Source organism: Oryx dammah, unplaced genomic scaffold, assembly GCF_014754425.2.
Source record: "Oryx dammah isolate SB20612 unplaced genomic scaffold, SCBI_Odam_1.1 HiC_scaffold_29, whole genome shotgun sequence".
NCBI lineage: Eukaryota > Metazoa > Chordata > Mammalia > Artiodactyla > Bovidae > Oryx > Oryx dammah.
Genome location: NW_024070213.1, coordinates 22,899,449 through 22,912,060, shown reverse-complemented (window position 1 = coordinate 22,912,060; position 12,612 = coordinate 22,899,449). Strand labels below are relative to the sequence as shown.

The 12,612-nt window shown below is 48.0% G+C and overlaps 1 long non-coding RNA gene across 1 annotated transcript; it reads left to right on the top strand.

Annotated features, from left to right (window-relative positions):
- The first annotated feature begins 1,085 nt into the window (after positions 1 to 1,085).
- Positions 1,086 to 3,790, top strand: LOC120858880. Its single transcript, XR_005719962.1, has 3 exons — positions 1,086 to 1,196; positions 1,537 to 1,767; positions 2,752 to 3,790. It is a non-coding gene; the product is annotated as an uncharacterized LOC120858880 (long non-coding RNA).
- The last annotated feature ends 8,822 nt before the right edge of the window (positions 3,791 to 12,612 follow it).

Genomic DNA, 12,612 nt, shown 5'->3' with positions numbered 1-12,612 from the left:
ACTGAGAAAGAGTAATTTGCAGGTGAACGCAGTGTAGTTGTGTTTTCACGTAATACTTATGTGTTTGTCTTAAAAATCTTACATTCAAAGATTCAGCCCATCAAAATGAGGAAATATGAAAGAATTAGCTCAGATATACTGGGGGTGCTGTCTGGTTTATAGGACTGCATTCTACAAAGATCAAAGCGCCCAGCTACTAGGTGTAAACACTTCACATAGGACTGTGACCCGTGTGTGTGTGTGGCAACTTCTCAGAAATGGGTGAGAAGCTCATGATATCACCAAAATGAAAATGTCCTACCACCATAACATTCTGTATCTCTGAAGAGACAATGGAGCTGAATAAAAATGATACCTACACAAAGATATTCATATTAAAAATAAACAATACTACAGGTGGTGAAAGTACTGGTAAAATAGCAGTTTAAGAGAGAGAAATGAATAGATAAGTTTGCTTTTCACAAGAGGGTGGGTTTGCAGATGCCAGGTAATCTAGTTTTATTTAGGGATTATTCATCTGTCTCATCTTCTTCTCAAAGTCTTTAAATACCAGCATCTACTTTAATAAAAAATTCCAAATTCCTCAAACCTTCACTAGCAGTCCGCAAAGCACACATGTAATCCATACTATACAATTTAGCCCTTAATTACATTTGCCTTGCTTTGATTCCCATTGTTTTAACGCGTCAGCCTCCTGTGCTCAAAATAGACCTTAAGCTTCTTGAAGGCAAGAACCCAGCTTTCAACTGTTTGCAGCAGGCGGGCACTTAACGAAGCCAAGGCTGATTTATGGACAATCAAGCCAGGATCTTAAATTTCAAACCTCAGTCCCGCCTAGGGAGACGCTTACCCGCTGCGGAGCCGGGCCGCCCACCGGGGGCCCCGTCTCGCTCCCCGCACCCCCCCCCCCGGCTGCCCTTCCTCGTCGCTGTTCCCCAATCCTGCCAGCAGGAGGCGCCACAGACTCGGGTTAAGCCGTTTCCCCCTTTTTCCTACCCCACTTCCCCCAGCACATGACGTGGGAAGCTGCCTCCGCTAGAGTCTTAGCAATAGGAGTGAGGGGGTGACGGGGTTTGGGGGTGGGGTGGGGTGGGGGGTGTGGAGAAAGAGGACACGCGCGCACACACACCTTGGGAGAACGAGCGTCTTCCCCCAGCTTCGTGGGTTTCTCCGCCCACCAGGGCAGTGTGTGAGAGGTAGGGTGTGTGTGTGTGTGTGTGTGGCACGTTTTTGAGTGTGAGACCCAAATCCAGACCAGGCGACCTGTGATCTCCCGCCCTGCCCCCGCCCCCGGTGATTAATCCCCCTTTTTCTTACTCTCCCCATCCTCCCCGCGTCCTCCTCTCCCTCTCCCGCGGCCGCGCGGTTGACTTGCACAACCTGCCCCCGCCCGCTTCCCCTCCCCCGGCTCCCATCACCACCAACTGGAATCTGGGCTCCTGCCTCTCCCCCACCCCCACCTTTTTGGAGAAAGGCAGGTCCCCCACCCCCTTTGGAAAAAAAAAAACCCACTTCCTTCGGCTTCTTCACCTCTAGGAAATCGCGGGGCTTTGCTCTATCGCAAGTGCTCGTCTGGGCGGTTTTTGAGCACCACCATCCAGAAGTGCTGGCGTCCGGGTGCATTTGCCTTTGCTTTGCAAAGAAGAGTCGTGAACTTCAAGACCCTTCGAGACGGATAATTAATCCTGCTTTGCAGGAAAGGGAAACCCTCCATCCCCAGCCACCCCCTCTCCGGAGACCCTGCAATCGCCCAGGAGCTCCGACCCGGTACGTAAATATTCGCCTTGGAGTCTCTTGTCTCAATTTTGGGGTTTGGGAGATGTCAGGAAGATAAAGGGTCGAGGCGGTGGAGCCCTTAACCAACCTGGTTATTAGGTAAGGCTCTTAAAGCCGGCGGAAACCGGCACTTGCTCATTTGGACGTGGCTTTTTTTTTTTTTTTTTTTTAAGATTTTTCAGGGTAGAGGTAGGGCACTCTCTGGTCCTTTGTTGCGGGGGTTCGTCCCCTTACCGAGCAGAGAGGCTGGGCATCGGTGCCCGGGGCCGGAGCCGCGCGCCGCGACCATCCGTCCAATAGACACGTTGCAGGTGAAGCCCCGTGCGCTGCACATCAGCGCGGCGGCGGCGTGAGTGTGCGCGCGGGGGCGCGTGCGCGCCAGGGGCGTGTGTGTGTGTGTGTGTGTGTGTGTGTGTGTGCGCGCGCGCGCGTGTCAGTGTGCCCCTTCCAAGGAATGCCCAGTGTGCACCCGGTGCACAATCAGAACCCACTGAGCACGAGCCCGGGGTGGGAGGAGGCGCTGCTGCTGGAGGCGATGGGGACGGCGAGACAGACATGTCGGCAGCGCTGCAGATGGGGCTGGGGGCCGCAGTTGCTGGCGAGTTAAGTGGGGCTTGTGTTTCTGCGTGTGTGTGTGAGTGTGTGTTGCTACAGGGAGCCGCTTCTCCCTCCCTGCTTCCCACTTCCCTCCTTCGCTCCCTCCCTCTCTCTCCCTCTCTCCGCTTCCATTCAGGTTGGCTTTCCCACCTCGCATCCATGCCTGTCCCAGGAATGGTATAGCCAGACCTTTTCTGAATTATTTATAGACCGGTGCCAGCTGTTTTCCATTCCTCTGGTGTGCACTCTGTGGGAAATGCAGGGTTTCCTCCCCCCTTTTCCTTAAAGCGAATTGATTTCTTTTTTTCGGAATGCATTTTTCTCATCCTCTGGGGGACACTCGAATCAAACCCTGACCATCTCTTTTTTCCCTCTTAGGAAGGGGACGCTTTGGGAATGACCACGCTCCACGGAGGGACAGAGCCGATCCCCAGCTTCTCTACACAGAGCCTCCTCCACTAAAGCTCCAAAAACCAAAAACCGTAATTGCCCGAAGAATTGTTAAAAAAAAAAAAAAAAAAGTCCGGCCACTAACCTCACATGCACACGGAATAATCATTCTGGATTCTGCATTGTGAGCTGTTCTCCATAGCCTGAATTACCTTTGAATTCCATCTTTTTTTTTTTTTTTTCTTTGAATTTGCCTCTCTTCAAGACACAAGATTAAAACAAAATTCACGCTGAATTGGATTTTAAATGATCTTCCTTTTCTTTATCCTTCATCTTTCTTATGTGGATATGCAAGCGAGAAGAAGCGACTGGATATTCCCACCATGCTCACTCCCTTAATCTGTCCGTCTAGAGGTTTGGCTTCTACAAACCAAGGTAGGGCAAATCCGATTTCATTTTCTTCTCACCTGGGGTAGGGATTCCTTGTTTATCTCTCTCTTCAAGTCCCTCAAGTGGATTTTTTTCGGGGGGAAAGAAAGGGTAACAAGATACTCAAATAATGCTGTGTGGGGGAAAAGGCTTGTTACAAAGGGGGAGATCTCCCATGGTATTTCTTTTCCTGCCTCATCAAACAGGTTTGGGGTTTTTTTTGGAGACATGGGGCTGGATATATGTAGGAACAGCCATTGGATGGCAGAAGGGCTGGAGACCTGTGTGATTTTCAAGTCAAATAGCAAATTTATTCACCCCGAGCTAAAGCTCTGATTTTTATGGGAATCAGGAAAGCTTTTTTTTTTTTTTTCTTTTTTTCAGGCTGCCTTTCCCCCTTGCCACTTCCATGTCTCTCTAGCTCCTGTCTCTACCTAACTGGGCATCCTTTTTATGCCCTTTTTAAAAAATGGAATAACGAATGAGGTTCTTGTAGCTGTTGCCCTGAAGTCCACTTGCTGTGTAAATGCTGACCCTCGGCCAGAGATCCCGGGAGGCCTACTGCAGAGGGACAGGTCTAGGTGGGAAATCAGCCTGCTCTCAGAACACCTGGAATTGGAGGATGCTGCAGGTTAAGAGGACTCAAATTTTAGGCTCGGAAAGGAAGAATTCTGTCAGTATTCTGCTTTTTCATTTGTATTTTTTGGTGTGCTATTATATTTGAGCTATAAATTTCTCCTTCTGTCTACACATCTATTTATACCCACACATCCTCCAAGCAAACTGTTACTTGCACACTCTTGCAAAATGGCTATCTTGCAGAGTTCTAAAATGCTGTGCGTGTGGCAGGGGTGCAGAATTTGACACGTGAGTCTTTGTGTTAAACAAAGAGATGTGCAGTTTGCTTGGGTTAGCCATGGACCCTCCAAAGAGAATGAACACTTACATTTTTTCTCCCTCTCATCGAATTCTACAACACGAGCAGTGTGGTTTGGCGGTATTTTCATGGACTTGAAAAGAGAAATAGCAGGAGAAATGGAAAAGACTTAGCTAATGGCTCTTCAGCTAGCCACTCATGCAATCCAAGACTACTCCTAGGAAATAAGATCACCCACGGACTGGAGGGCCAAGGTGGTGAGCTGGCTACTCCACTGACCGTATATTCCCAAACTCCGAAGGCACCCAAGGGTAGGAATCGGGTTGAGATAAAGATTTTCAAAATAACGTAGCAGAATCACTAGTACCAATAATCTTCCTGAAAGTATTCCACCTCCAAATCTTTTTTTCCGGTATTTTTTTAAATAATACTTTGAAACAATCTAAAATACGAAAGGGATGTGGGAGAAGTCCTAGAAGGTCCTTATCACTCAACATCACTTTAGAGGAGAGTTAGTTCTTCATTGTCCAGAAAGAATGGATGGAATCTGATTCCCTGCTGCCCTGCCCCAGGTTTCATTCTTCTGAACATTCCTTGCTTCAGCTCTCATTTGTAACCATGATGTTATCAGAGTGACAGGTTGGGATCCCACTTGGAGCCACACTCTCACCACGTCTACAAATAGCTGGGGTGATCTAGTTGTGCGCTCACCTGGGACACCAGAGTGGTTCCCCGTCTGCTCTGCTCCTTCAGGTGGGAGGGTGAGCTCTGAATTTGACTTCAGAATAGAGCAGAGGTCTGGTTAGCAATAGCAGCTCTGGGTGCAGTGATCCCATAGGTAGGATGAACCAGTCGAGATGGGCCTCTGCCTCGCTTGCATTTCTGAGACCACCCCAGTGCTCTCCACCAAGTAGGTCTTTCATCAGGTTGGTTGGTGACGAGGCTGTCTCAGCCCGGTTTGCCCTGAACGCCAGTGGGGTGAAGATAGGTTCCAGGCCGTCCTTAGCCGGCTGTAAGCCTGGGCAAACGACAAGACACTGAAAGGGGAGGAAGGGAGGACTAAGTGGTGGGAAAGCCACAAAGAGGAAGAATGGAATCTCTCAGGAAAGAGCTTGTTGGATTCGGAGAGGAGTCACCACAGGTGGTCCATGCCTTTCCACATCCAAAGCCCTTTTGGAGACCCTGGGAGGAGGCCGGTGTCCCGGTCCTCGAGAGCAGATGCCCTGAACTCAGTGGTGTTCTGGGGTGTCTTGGGGCCATTGTTTTTTCCCCCACTATCCCCGCTTTTTTTCCGTCCTCACTGTGCAAAATGCTGACTGGGTTCTATTTTGTCTTCTTCCCTTCTGTCAACTCCCCTGATGGTGTGGGCTATGTGGGAAAGAAATGTGGCTCCTTGTGGGAGGAAGAGCATTTAATTCCAATCGAGGTGCCTCCATGATATGCAATTAAGAAAAAAATTAATAGGAAATAAAGACTTCCCGGGAAACCATGGTTAAGAATGTTAGATTGGTGATTTCAAGGGAAGCAGAACAACATGGTGTCTTCTGTGTGTGTGTTTCAGGTGTGGCAAAGCACGATGGAGCTGGGAACACAGGACGATGTGGCAGCTTAGAATAGATGCTGGAAGCAAGGAGGGGGCAGGGTATGCCCAGGAGTGTCTCGTTTCTTCTCTCCATTGGTTCCATCCCTGGGAAGCCTGTCTGTCTGAAGAGCCTTGCTTTGCCACTCTATCTGTATAATTTATCAGGGTTGGGGGGGTCGGTTAGAGGCAGAGAGACTAAGGAAGGAGGAGAAATGACAGAAAAGGAGGAGGGAGAGAAAAAATTCCTCTAGTCACTACTTTGCACACCCAGTGCCTTTCTGTTAGGCTGAGAGAGAAGAGAGACTTCCTCTGGTGAAGGGATGAACAGCAGGTACTTTGATTTTGTATTCCTGCTTCACCTCCAGAAATATGGTTTCAGAACCTTGACCGTCTCCCTTGACCTTCACATTCACGCACCAGACTTGTGTGTGTGTGGGGCGGGGGGCAATCGGCATCTGGGGGGTGGACACATGGGCTAACATTGGTTGGTGGGGTGAGTGGAGACACAGGACTGAGCTGGGTTCAGTCCTTGGCCACATCATCATTACCTTCTATAACCATCTCCCATTTCCTTCATGAATATGATGAACCCAAGATATAGAGTTTTCTCCCCCCACTGTTTTCTCGTTCAAGGATCTGAAAATTGAGATAACATATTGACTAGTACTGACAGGCTAAAGCAAAAATTTAGTTAATATTTACAGACTGTGAAATAGAAAAGGAGGCAGGGGAAAGGACAGGTTGTGTGTGAAGCAACCAGAGCAAAATAGCAGCCAGGTGGAGCTCGTCATTCTAAAGGCTGGGAAACTATTGTTCTGAATGATGGCCTTCTCTCTCTAGTGATGGACAGTAGGGCTGACAAAATCAGCCATCATCTTGGCTAACTTGCTGGGGTCAGAAGTGGATAAGCTCCTTTTCCTCACTGCCATTCTGCACCCTCCTTAAGAATTCTAGAAATTTCTTCCTTTCAGTAAACTACATTTGCAGTCTCTGCTACGGTGCATACAGTTGGATCGTAATATCCGTTCTCTCTGTAAATAAATATGAATCCAAAGAGTTACTGGTCTAATGAATTGTTCACATTTATTAAAGTGCGTCTCCTGTTTGCAACCACAAGAAGAAGTCTCCAGGGAGAGTAAATTAGTGGTTGAATTGATATTATCTTTCAGAAGGTTGCAGAAGATAGAATGTGAAGGAGCAGGCATAACTCAGAGGAGGTGGGTTTCTACAGCATACCTGTGGCTGTTAATGTGGTTCCTGCAGCCATGAAACAAGATCCATGGTGTGGATCAGCTCTTAGGGTTTTGTGAGCCCAGAGAGGTGTGTTCAGAACCTTGCAGTTGGTTCCTCAATGACTTCCAACCATGTTATTTTTGTGTTTTCACTTTCCACTGCTTTCAGCTGAGGTTGGCAGAGAAGGGACCTCGTGCCTGTGTAACCTGTCGTTGAAATCCTCTGTGACTACCCCAGGAAGTTCTGCCTTCTCTCCATCACTGTGTGCAGATGACCATGAGTACACTTTATCCTAGTTTTGTTTATATGCCCTGTTTTCCCTAAGAAGTTTGTGGGCCCCTTGAGGGCAGGGAGGGATTTATTCACCTTGGAATCATTTTTTACTTGGCACAGTGTCTGGCACATAATAGAGACTTGGGGAAAATGGTAAGTGAATGAGTGTAGAGAAGAAGTGAACGATTAATTAGTGAAAGATGCTACTTGTTATTCATTCAGGTGGGTTTAGGAATGGTTCTCAGTTAGGACGTTAGAGGAGATCAAGAGTTTGAGAGCTCTGCGACACTTACAAAAGCATCTTCTCTGACCTCACGTAATAGATGAAGACGCTGAGATCCAGGGACGTTAGGTGATTTGTTTAAGTTGGGTAGCTGCTTACTGCCAAGGCTTTGTGCACTGCTCCTCTTAACAGAGTGAGATGTGGAGGTTATATGTGGATTTCAGATGTCTCCATCAGCACTTCTCAAACTTTATTGTGAATAACCATCACCCGGGGACCTTGTTAGGATGTCCATTCTGAATCAGTAGGTCTGGGCTGGCACCTTAGATTCTGCATTTCTAGCCATCTCCCAGGCGATGCCCAAATTAATTGACCATGGATCGTGGGTCTACATTATTCCTGAACCCAATTCTGAATCATTGTGAACATTGACAGTTCCACACGTATTTCTGTTCCTTTGGGGACTTCCAGCCTTTCTGCTTTGTTCTTAAAAATAGAAAAGAAAAAAAATCAGAGAGGAGGTTTTGTATTTAAGTTCACCCTTGTCCTTTCTTCCTTCTCTCTTCCACCCACATATGTCGTTGGCCTCTTTGCCTCCAGTCCTCTCTGGTTTCTTATTCCAGTCCTTCTCATCACTGATTCTTCTCCTTCTTTTCTTGTACTCCAGCTTCTGAGTTTATTTATCTCTTGCTCTCTTTTCTTTCACACTATCTCTTCTTTTAACTTCATTTATTTTTATGACTTTTGCTCTCCTCAATTACTCAACAAACATGTGTTAAGAACCAATTTTTGTCAAGCACTGTGTTATGAAAAAAATTTAGCTCTGGCTGTGCCTTCCAGTAGTTGGGGGAGACACGTAAGGAGACCACCATGTCCTTGCGTAGGAGATGTAAAAGAGAGCAGCCTTGGAGAAAGAGGTGGGCTTCATGGAGGTGGTGACATTTAAACTACATCTTTAATTAGGAGTTTCCTAGAAGAAGGAGAGGATGGTCGTTTCAGGAGGATGGAGCACAGATGGGGAGGCAGGTGTTGTCATGGGGCAAGCCTCCCGCTTTTGCTCACATCCCTTAACTTGGGGAGAAGATCAGCACTTCATCGTGCTGGTTCAGTGATTAGGAATTTCAGATTCCAGACGATGAGGGCAGAGGATAATGTGAGGGTCTTGTTGAAAGAAGAGGGAAGAGAGTCCTTTCTGGTTTAGTGGCTCTACAGTTAATGAATCCTAGCCCTGTTTATTCAGCTTGCCTCTGGAATGATCAAAGGACACCATCTTCATCTCAGGCCACGGCTTGCTACTAACTTTGCTGATGGCCGTTATAAAGAAAGGGACAGCTGTTAGTTGGTTTGTAGCCAGGGAGGGAGCTGGCTCCTAGCCTGGGCCAAGCCACTGGGAATGAAGGCCCAGCCGAGTCCCATGTGTTTCTAGAGGAAGGGAGGCAGAGAGAGGCCATGCCAGGCAGACCCTAGCTGCTTTCTTTAATGGCGAAGGGGAGTGATGAAAGAAGAGGGGCTCAGTTACTTGCTCTCAGGACATTCACAAAATGTTTTGGTGGCCTCTTTAGAGGGCTTCTTGTTTCAGGAGTGTTCTTCATGGGGCTGTCCTGGTGTTGACATGCTCAGAAGACACCTGCAGCTACCACTTCAGTGAACTGTAGCATTGGAGCCTAAGGGGAGATGGATTGGAAATGAATATTCCGCTAAATTTTATTTGTGCCTCTTCCTGCTCCCCATCCTTCTGTACCCTTTTCCCCACACTTTCGCCGTTTCTCTGGATATTATGGTCTGTATACGTTTCATTAGCCAAAGGAACCTAAGCTCAGCCTGAAGAGCCACAGGTAAAGAGAGCGTACACGTGAGGGTGTGTGGATGAGCAGGAGGCACCGCTGGGTGGTGGGACTTTCATTTCATGGTGACTGGAGGGGCAGGGCAGGGAAGGCATAGTGACAGGGCTGTGCGTAGAGCAGCGGGGCCGGGGGCCAGGAGGAGGCCAGGCCCAAGGGAGAGACAGGCCTGGAAGGAAAAAGAGGCCCAGTTTTGGACCCTGCTGGGGGTCCACCCTTCTAAGGGGAGGTATCTGTCATCTGTCGTGGAGAGCTTCCTAGATCAAGACAATTGAAGGTTTCAACCGGTTAACTCGCACGACTTCTAACAGCCACACTGCACTCCACACACGCCATCGTCTGTGGGTTTGCTCACCACCTCATTCAGACCACAGATCTCTTCCTTTAGAAAGAAATGTCAAGTCTCAATTTCCTGTGACTCTTTATAGAGACCCTCTCAGAGCTTCAACTGGTGAGAATTTCTTAGGAAATCCGATCTCGTTACTTTCGGAGAGAAGGGACTTCAAAACAAGGGCCGGATGAAAGCTGCATTGTTCAGGGAGGGGAGGAGAGGCTTGGGAGAAACCTGGAGCTTAGCTGATGTCTTCAATCCTTTCCCCAAAGCCCTCTGTACCCCCATGAGAATGCCCAGACATTCTGGGTCGACCCTCTCACCTCCCAGGGGTCTTAGTCTGGTCACTTTAGATTAGAGAGCAATGTTTTTTGTATTTGTATCCAAATACACACACACACCCCACACATACACTAGACTTGTGTACATATGGGCATGTTTGTGCAGGGACTTACCTGCCAAACAGTAGTCAAAGATTTTCTTAAATGCAGTGAATGTGTCTGTGCATTTAGGTACAGTAATGCATGTGGGGTGTGTGTGTGTGTAAGAAAGAAATGGGATAAGTAGCATATTAATGCTGACAGGCACCTTGGAGATTAACTGTCTTCCACAGGCCCCATTTTGAAGCTGTGAAAGTATTTCTGAGGTTAGCCACGTGGTCTAAAGCCACGTGCATGTGGCAGAGTCAGGTCCATGGAGTCCCTTTTCGGTGCCTCCCCTCCAGTGCCCGGCCCCACTTGTCTCTTTGGGCTGCCTGACCCTGAAGCCAGCCAGTGGTGAGCCCTTGGCCCCATCTTCAGAGCCCAGGGTATCCTGTTCCCTCTGGGTGTGTGAAGGGTCTTTACAGAGTTACATTTTCCCAGGGTGTCCTCCATGGTGGTGGGGGCAGCGGTGGTCTTGGTAATCAGAAACTCCTTTTGGTTTCTGCTTGTGTTCTTTTCCCCTGTGACCATGTGACCCCCATGGATGCTGGGCATTGACTTCCTCATTTCTGGAAGAGCAAGACAGGCTCCTTAACCAAGCAAGATGGTGCTCCTTAGCCCCAGGTCAGTCACACAATCACCTGCAGAACTTTGGCAAAAATAAATACAGACAAATAACACCATCCCATGGTCATGGATGTCCGTGTCCAGGCCGACCCTGAACACTTCAATTAAAATCTCTCAGGGCGATAGCCAGGCTATGGTCATTTAAATACGTTTCCCCGGGATCCTCGTGTGAGGCCCTATTTGAGAACCACTGGGCGAGATGACTGACAGGGCACCTGTTAGCTTTTAGCATTCTACAGCCGTAGTATTTGAATGTGCAAACGGAGATGCTAAGGCTATGAAATGGTCCCATGACCAGCAGAGCATCCCTGGGTCAGAGGTCAGAAGAAGTGATTGGAGCGTAAGGACCTCTAGTATACAGAGTGCGCCCAAAGGGTGGAACTGGTGTGGGCTTCAGAGGAGAGCTATAGTAACCCTGTTCCTGGGCGCTCTCACCAGTGACCTGTGCTGGGAACGGGGTGGTTGCTGGGGCGGGGACTGCTTCCCTGGACACCCTTGACACAGGTGTGCCTGCCTGCAAGTAGGGTGCGTGACCCCATCCCCTGTTCCACTTAGTCTGTATTGAGGGTGCCCCATTTCTCATTTTGGAGAGAGAGCCTCATTTCACTCCTGTGTAACACTGTAAATGTAGGAAAACTATTAATAAATGGGGCTGGCTGAGCGGACCCTGGTTGACTGGTGAGGGGTGTGAATGGGGCAATTATCTGAGTGCAGTTGGGATCCACTGGCCCCCGTCCCCTCCCTCTCAGCACCGGTAGTTGAATATTAAAGGCATGAAGAGGAGGAAGAAGGTGGGAGGCAGTAAGCTTCGTTCTTCTGTGACTGTTACTTTAATCACTGACTGTTAAGCTGGCTGGCTTAATAGTTTTCTCACCTGCTTCCTTTTTGTCTCCCCATTTTAAAATCAGCGTGAACCTAAATGTACAGAGGTGAGAGGAGAAAGCAGATTTATTGGATCTGTGTTCCTTTAAAAGGACAAATCATAAGAAAGTAAAAATAGTTCTGTTTTGGACGTCTGCTCAGAGCGGTTGGAGAGAAAGGTGGTGAGCGTGGTTTGGACTCACAGTGGAGTTTGGTGTGATGTGCAGAGGTGTGAGCCGATGATTGTCTAGGAGAAACCTGAGCAGTAGACTCACTGATCTGCATTTCCCAATATCTATTGGTGGGTCCTTTGGAAGCAGAACATCCGAATCATGGAGATACTGCAGCCTCTTGCCTTGGGTTTGTTACCATGCAGACCACGCGTTCCGTGGGGCCAGAGCTGATGTCTTTGGGGTTCGTGGCTCTCCTCTCGATCACCTTGTTGGAAACTCTGGGATTGTTTCTGGGCTTAAGGGGAGACGGAACTCATTTCAGTCCTGTGCTGGTCTTGTTTACGTGTGTGTCCTGGTTTTTCCTTCAGCTCACAGGGGAAGAGAGACTGCAGAAGAAATCTGACCCTGGCAAATATAGGTGCTCAGATTTAACGGAAGGTCTTTCTTGGGTAGGAGAACGTTGACCCCTTGGATTTTTGGAGGAAAAAAAAAATACTGGGTGGGTTTTTTTTTTTTTTCTCAGTATAGAAGAGAAATCACTTTTGCTTGTTGATGAATTTGCCGTTTTTCCGTGAGAATGAGACTCCTGCTTCCTGCTTTATGTCAGTTTAAGTCCTTGGTGCTTAGCAGAATGCTCTCTGCACATGGGCACTGCTCAGAAATGCTGCTTGTCGATACTGATGGTGATAGAAATTAACATGCATTGAGGATAAAGTTGACATATTTATACCTCTAATGTTTTCATTTCCTGGCCATCCAAGCACCTCGTGATGCTTCCGGCATGTTTCACTAGAGCTGTATGGATGCGAGTATCTAGTGCTTGCTACAGACTGATGATGAAAACTCACCCATTTCTCAGTGCCTCACTTCTTTTGAGTTTCATTTTACATTGTGTTTAATAAGGGCATTTCTTCCAAAAGCGCTCCCTTATCACTTACTGTGCTTTTCCCCTTTGCTGCAAATTCCATGAAAATACT